Raw genomic sequence first — 7,690 nt, forward strand, 5'->3', positions numbered from 1 at the left:
TGCACAGAGCTGGGCACGGACTCCTGACATGCTCACCTCACACCCTGCACAGAGTCAGCATGGACTCCTGACACGCTCACCTCACACCCTGCACAGAGCTGGGCACGGACTCCTGACATGCTCACTGCACCTGCTGTCTCCCAGAGCTCACTGAGGGGCTGTGAGCCGGCCACCCACACCTGGGGGAGAACTTTCCATCCAATTTCACACAATCCACCTTCCGCCATTTCAGGCAAACTCACAAGCTACAACCCTCCCAGTGTTCACGCCCACAAGCCAACTTCAGGTCTTTTCTTTTCTTTCTTTTTTTTTTTTTTTTAGAGACAGAGTCTCACTTTGTTGCCCTTGGTAGAGTGCTGTGGCATCACAGCTCACAGCAACCTCCAGCTCCCGGGCCTAGGTGATTCTCCTGCCTCAGCTTCCCGAGCAGCTGGGACTACAGGTGCCCGCCACAATGCCCAGCTATTTTTTGTTGCAGTTTGGCCGGGGCTGGGCCCAAACCGGTCACCCTCAGTATGTGAGGCCGAAGCCCTACCCACTGAGCCACAGGCACTGCCCAACTTCAGGTCTTTTCAAAGGAAAGAGCCATATTTATTGAACACATATGCATGTTATTGTAGGATACGAGTATTTAACATGTGTAAAAAGGTGTTCCAGTATTTATTAGCTTCCTCTTTTTTTATGTGTTCCTGACAGTTTTTGAGCCTTGTACCCGGTGGCCCCCCTTTCCCATAAGCTATGTTGTTTTCACCGTGCGACTGGGCACGGAATGGTGCGTGCACTGCACTGTAGCAGAAGCAACGGCACGATTCCTGCAGAATAAATGACAAATTAGAGTAACCAATGTCAACTGCCCCTGCAAGACAAAAAACCACCCTGGGAAGAAAAAAACCCCGTGGGTTTCAACCCCAACCACGACTGCTCCAACAACTGGGAATTCAGTTTCTACACGTGGTCTACAGTTCCCCTGGCTCAGGGTTATACACTGAGATTCTACAGTCAAAGACCAAGTCGCTGTTTACCCAGACCTGGCTCTGATGGGCCCCTCTGCCAAGAAAAGGGGTAGCAGCCTGCAAACCACTGGGGGAGCTCCTCCCGGACACCTCCCCACGCCCTTCCAGCGGGTACACTTGCCTGGGTCCCGTCGTCCTTGGCACGTTTGATGTTCTGGCGCCCATCCACCCAGTAGATGAACTTGTCCAGAGGGTCATAGTCGATGGCCCTGACGTTCCTCAGTCCATGCAGGGGCAGGATGAGGTCCGGGCTATGCTGGTCGTCTGGGATCATCCGGCTGATGGCACATTTCTGGCTGAACAACAAGAAGGTGGTGGGTGCTGCAGGAGGCAGAGATGAGAGGGCTGTGCGTCAGCACCTGGAGGCTGAAGGGGGGCAGGCAGGATGGACAGCATGACCCTTTATCACAGTAAGGACATCTGCACACAGACCTGCCAGATGTCCCTGGGAAGATGGAGGACTGGGGAGTTTTACTCTCTCTGTTATATGTCTCTGAAGTTTCAAAGAACAAATGTTATTTTGGAAATAGAGAATAAATTTGTAAATGGTTAAGACTTAAAACAGAAGGAAACAACCAGGCACAGTGCTCAGGCCTGTAATCCCAGCACTCTGGGAGGCCAAGGCAGAGGGACTGACTGAGCCCGGGAGTTCCAGACCATCCTAAGCAAGAGCACGACGCTGGCTCTACTAAAAATAGAAAAATCAGACAGGCGTTATGGTGGCCACATGTAGTCCCAGCTACTCCAAGGACTACAAACAGAAGGATCGCTTGAACCCAGGGGTTTGAGATTGCTGTGAGCTACAATGATGCCACTCGACTCTAGCTGGGGTGACAGAGCAAGACCCTGTTTCAGGAAAAAAAAAAAAAAAGACAAAAGCCAGGCTGTGGTACTGAACATCAACTCACACCCACAAACGTATGTGTTGCTTAGATGACTATGTAATTTGCTCCAGTGAACTGCCAAAAACCATGTAAATTACGTCACCAGGAGGGGACACTCCAGCACACAACCCCACAACACAGTGCCAGGGGCCAAGCTGGCCTGGGAGCCGACTCCTGCAGGCTCTGTGGGAAGCACAGTCTCCTCACATCTTCCGAGGCTGGCAGGGACTGGGAAGAACTGAGAACATTCCTGGGTCTTCCCTGGGGTCTCTGGAACAAGGCCCCAAAGAACCTGCTTTCTAGAGGAGGGGAGCAGAGGACGGTCACAACCTGCGGCAGGGAGCAGAGGTCTGCAGACCTGCACCAAGCCACCTGCGTTCAAACTCCACCACTCAGAGCACTCTGGGGACACCAGGTGCAGCCACCCTCTGAGGGTTACAGTGGCTGGTTTGAAATCGAGTTGTCACCCTAGGTCTGCCGGCTGCAGGAGACTCTGAGTGATGGCGTCCCCTCCTTGCCTGGGTTCCCTGTGCTTCCACCCTTCACAGTGTGGCCCACAGAGGGAAGGTGAGCGACATGAGCACCTTTATCACACACATGTACCAGCTCAGGGCCTCTGACAGCCCATTAACCTTCCCATAGAACCGGGACAGGCAAGCCCAGCCCTGGAGGAGCCCAGTGCTACACGAGGCTCAGACAGGCCCCGAGGTCAGGGAGCTCCATAAACTGCCCAGTGCTGCATAGAGGCTGAGCAATGCCTGGCTCTGGGCCAGTGTTGTGGGGAAGACCCTGCCAACAGGATGCACCTGTGCTCCCTGAGGGCCATGGGAAAGTCCCCCCCGGGCTCTCTGAGCCTCACTGTTGAAATGAGAACAGAGAGGCCCACCTATAACTCAGGGTAGTGTGAGGATTACAGGAGTTGAGGCAAGGCCTCCCAGTCAAGATGGGGGGGACCCTGGAGCCAGCCGGCTTGGCTCACACCTTCCCAGCTTTGAGGTCGTGGGAGAGTTACTACTCTCTTTGCCTGAGGTTCCTTTTCTGTGAAATGAGGACTGAGTCACATGCCCCCCATGGTAAATGAGTGCTGTGGAAACCACTTAGCACAGTACGGCAATCTGGTGGGGGTTCTCTCCCAGCAACTGGTTCTCACAATCCAAACGTCCTTAGAATCTTCCAGCTGAGGGCTTGGTCCATGTATTTGTGTCTTGATACAGTAAGCCCTTTATCGAGCCTGGGCCTCCAAAGTATCATTGTGCACCTTTGCAAAGCACAACCTGCCCTGCTGTCCAAGATACCATGGTACACCAAGATACCCATAGAAAAAAAGCTCCTTTCCACCCCAGCTCCCAGAGCCGGCCTGACCTAATGAGGGAGTGAGGTGTAAGGGTGGGGGAAAGCACTTACGACTGCAGTTGCGGCTGCTGGGGTCCAGGGTGTAGTGCGAGGCACAGCCACAGCGGTGGCCTCCAGGGACAGCGAGGCACAGCTGCCCGCACTGCCCGTTGTTATGCATGCAGTCATTGAGGCCATCCTGGCGGGAGGAGTGGAACACCAGGATGTCCATGACGAAGTCCAGGTGGCCCTGGATGAGGGTGCGGTTCTGGCCGCTGGTCTTGTCGGCTCGCTCGATGCTGTGCAGATTCCAGTCTGTCCAGTAGATGTAATCACTGTACTGCGTCAGGCCAAACGGGTGTGGGAGGTCATCAGCAATCACGACCCGCTCCTGACCTGCGTAGAAACATGTGGGCACAGCGTCAGCAATGGCACAGCCAGGCCACACAGCTCGGGCGCCTCGTCGGGCAAACCGGTCCAACCCTGTAGCCCAGCAACCATGTGAGATTCTTTTTTTTTTTTTTTTAGACGGAGCCTCAAGCTATTCCCCTGGGTAGAGTGCCATGGCATCACAGCTCACAGCAACCTCCAACTCCTGGGCTCAAGCGAGTCTCCTGCCTCAGCCTCCCAAGTAGCTGGGACTACAGGCCCCCCCCAAAAACCCCTGGCTGTTTTTTGGTTGCAGCCATTGTTGTTTGGCGGGCCTGGGCTGGGGATTCGAACCCGCCACCTTAGGTGTATGTGGCTGGCACCTTAGCCACTTGAGCCACAGGCGCCGAGCCTCCATGTGAGATTCTTAAAGGCTTTGGCCATTCTGGAAAACTGGCAGGATCCACCCAAGCTGAACAGCCACAGCAATGCGTGCCTCTCCCGCCTAAATCCCACATACTAGAACGCTCACAGAAGTGAGGACAGTCATGAGCCTCCTGACACAGGGATGCGTGCTGGGAAACGCTTAGTTAGGCGTGACTGTGCAATGTCATCCTTGTGGGAACATCACCCTGTGCGATGACACAGACCTGGCTGGTACAGCCTACTGCACACCCAGGCCTAGCTACGATACGGCTTACTGCTCCCAGGCTACACACCCGTGCTGAGACCTGGAGCCCCCGTAACAAACGGAAAGGATCTGAGTGTCTACCATACCTGAGCGTGGGAAAGGCACAGTAAAAATACAAATTATAATCTGATGGGACCACCACATGTATGAGGTCCGTCATTGACCCAGATGTTGCAACGTGGTTCGTAATTCTACAAAGAGGTGGCCAACAGGTGGAAGATTTTGTAAAATTTTGTCATGAATATTTTGTAAATAAAGGCCTACTTAACTACAATTTCCTATTGTCCCTATGTACAGTGACTTTGTGAGCAACTTTTGGGACACCTTATATAGTCGCAAACTAGAAACAACACAAAGGCGCATGGATGGTAAACGGTGGTGTCTTCATATAACGTAAGCGGCAGAGCAATAAAAACGACGACATGGTCAGACGCCGCAGAGATGCAGAGTCTGACTCTCAGAGGCACTTAGTGGGTGCCAGGCACTCGACATGGTGTTGTCCATATTATCTAATTAATTCCTACAACTACTCTGTGAGGAAGGTACCATTATTATTAGGAAACTGAGGCACAGGAGGCTAAGTGACTTGGCTAAAGTCACACAACATCTAAGCAGTAAAGCTGGGATCATAGCTCAGCCAGGGAGGCTGGGAGTCAGGATCTGAGCCCATCAACCTTCCATTCTCAGCAGCATAGTAGCCAGTCGCAGCATAGTAGCCCCAGCACCTGGAGCACACCCCAGGACAGCTAACGTAACCAAATTCCTCTAGCAGAACAGTCTAGAGCAGTGGTTCTCAACCTTCCTAATGCCGGACCCTTTAGTACAGTTCCTCATGTTGTGTTGACCCCCAACCATAAATTATTTTCGTTGCTACTTCATAACTGTAATTTTGCTACTGTTATGAATCATAAAGTAAATATCCGATATGCAGGATGTATTTTCATTGTTACAAAGGGGTCGTGACCCACAGGTTGAGAACCGCTGGTCTAGAGTTATCTCCCTAGGTTCAAATCCTGCCCCTACAGCTTGATGACCTGGGATAGGTATTTATAAAAGTTCCCTGAGCCTCGTTTTCACCATTTGTAGAAAGGAGATGAAAACACAGCAGCCTGGGGTGCTGGCAGTCTACAAACACAGCAAGTACTTAGGGCAGGGTGGAAACTGAGTCTAGTGTCCACGGATGAGTCCTCCACAGCTCACTAGCACTGTAACCTCAGGCAAGTCATGTGACTCCCTGAAGTCAGTTTCCCCATCAATGAAAACCTCTGCCTCATCCTAGCCCAGGGCCTAGCTGGGAACTGGCGCCAGCAGGCGCACAGGAAATAGCTGCCACCAGGGCCTCTCCCAACACAACCACAGCAATGGCACCGAGCCCCAGGGAAGGGTGAGGCTAATGACCTCACAGGGAGTCCAGAGCTGGAGCAGGGCTGGGCACCAGCAGGCCAGAGGTGCATTGTTCGTAGGGCTGGGATGTGCCCCACGCCTGGCTGCCCCAGCCTCCGTGCCAAAGTACAGGGCTCAGCCCAGCAGGCCCCACCCAGCCCTCACCCAGCATGTTGGACGACTCGATCATGTTGGTGTCCAGGTCAGTCCAGTAGAGACGCTGGTCGGTGTAGTCAATCGTGAGGTCGTTGGCCCGGCCCACCTTGTCCACCAGCGTCATGCAGTTGGTCCCGTCCATGAAGGCCCGCACAATCCTGGGCTTGCCGCCCCACTCGGTCCAGTAAATGTAGCTGGAAGGTACCAGGGGAGGTCACCAAAGGGAGATGGGGGGCACAGAATGCCACTGTCTGCTCAGTGCAGCCCTCTCCTTCCGGGGGAAAGCTGAGTCCTGGAAGCAGGGAAGGGGCAAGATCCCTGCTGAGCCCCCAGTGCAGTCCAAGCAACCCTCCTGAAGCCAGGATGGACACAGGTGCATGGACAAACACTCCCCTTCCAGGCAGGGGCAGAAAATGAGGTGAGAGCAGAGGAGGCCTTGTGGGCAGGGAAGCAAACTCAGCCTGCCTTGACTCTCTTGGTCCCTCCCGCCTTCCTTCCTCTTCAAGAGATCCAGAAAAGGAAACACCCCCTAACTCCAGGATTGTGTAAGTTTTACTCTCCTTCCCCTAAAACCTGGACCTCTTCTCTTTGCCCTGCCAGGCTGAATCTTCCTTGGTTCCCTCGCAGGGCATGTGACAGGCAGGGATTGAGCCGCTTCATAAACACCACAGACGCTCTGTGGGGTGGACACTGTGCCTGCTGCACAGTAAAGCAAACTCAGGGCCAGGGAGAGACCCTGCCCAGGGCCCCCAAGCTGCCCGGCAGATAAAAGCACAGTTACCTCTAGAGGTAGGTGCTCCGTTGCAGCTCAGTGGTCTGCAAGACATCTGAGGACCTCAAAGCCAGCTCTGAGACCGCAGAGTCCAGCAACACAGTGTCAGGAAAGGAGGCCCTGATGGGCAGTGCCTGAGGTGGAACATCTTGGCCAAGCTCTGCTCAATGGCCTCAATGACCTTGGGTAAGTCAGTTTCTTTCTTTTTTTTTTTTTATTAAATCATAGCAGTGTACATTAATACTATCATGGGGTACAGTGTACTGTTTCTATATACAATTTGAAATACTTTCATCCAACTGGTTAACATAGCCTTCATGTCTTTTTCTTAGTTATTGTGTTAAGACATTTACAGTAAGTCAGTTTCTTAAAGCCCCTGTTTCTGCATCTGTAAAATCAGAAACAGAGATGGCCACCCAACCTGCTCTGATGAGACAGCCCAGGAAAAAGCAGCCAGCACAGTGCCTGATACAGCAGCCTCCACCCTCTCCTTCTGCTCTGTCCTCAGCTTGCTCTCCCTGAGTGAACGAGATGACCTCCAAGGGTCCTAACAGCCCCGGCCACCATCATGGGTAAGGACAGCCAGGACTCTGATTACACAGCCCCAGGTGGGCGGCCAACCCCTCTGCCTTATGGGTGTGGCTGTGCTGCCCAGAGAGGTAGCAGGGCACACTGACACATGCCACAGACACAAGCAGCCCTACCCTTTGGTGGGATCCAGCGCCAGCGACCTTGGGTTGTCTAAGTCCCTCCACACGAGGACTTGCCGGAACTGTCCATCCAGCCGGGCCACTTCAATCCTGTTAGTCCCAGTGTCGGCCCAATAGAGGTTCTTGCCCATCCAGTCCACAGCCATGCCTTCCGGGTAGTCAAGGCCGAACTCAATCACGTGTTCCACTGAGCTGCCGTTCATGAAGGCGCGGCTGATGGTCTGGAGGCAGGTAGGGAGGAAGAAAGGGCCATGTTTTGGGAACCAGCATCTTTTGTAGACACCTAGCGATGAGAAGCCTGCCCACCTGCAGCAACTACTGACCACATTTGGGATCAGGTCGCCAACTTTCAAGAGTTTTGTTTTTTGGTTTTTTTTTTT

The 7,690-nt window shown here is 53.4% G+C and overlaps 1 protein-coding gene across 1 annotated transcript in view; it reads right to left on the reverse strand.

Annotated features, from left to right (window-relative positions):
* Nucleotides 1-3,513: 3,513 nt before the first annotated feature.
* The window catches only part of LRP5L (LDL receptor related protein 5 like), a 53,056-nt gene continuing 48,879 nt past the window's right edge, over nucleotides 3,514-7,690 (reverse strand). The window contains 3 exon segments of the mRNA XM_023518325.1: nucleotides 3,514-3,625; nucleotides 5,838-6,022; nucleotides 7,305-7,531. The gene's annotated coding sequence lies outside the window, so the exon portion shown is untranslated.

This window comes from Otolemur garnettii, unplaced genomic scaffold (genome assembly GCF_000181295.1).
Source record: "Otolemur garnettii isolate 467f Iridium unplaced genomic scaffold, OtoGar3 scaffold00134, whole genome shotgun sequence".
Taxonomy (NCBI): domain Eukaryota; kingdom Metazoa; phylum Chordata; class Mammalia; order Primates; family Galagidae; genus Otolemur; species Otolemur garnettii.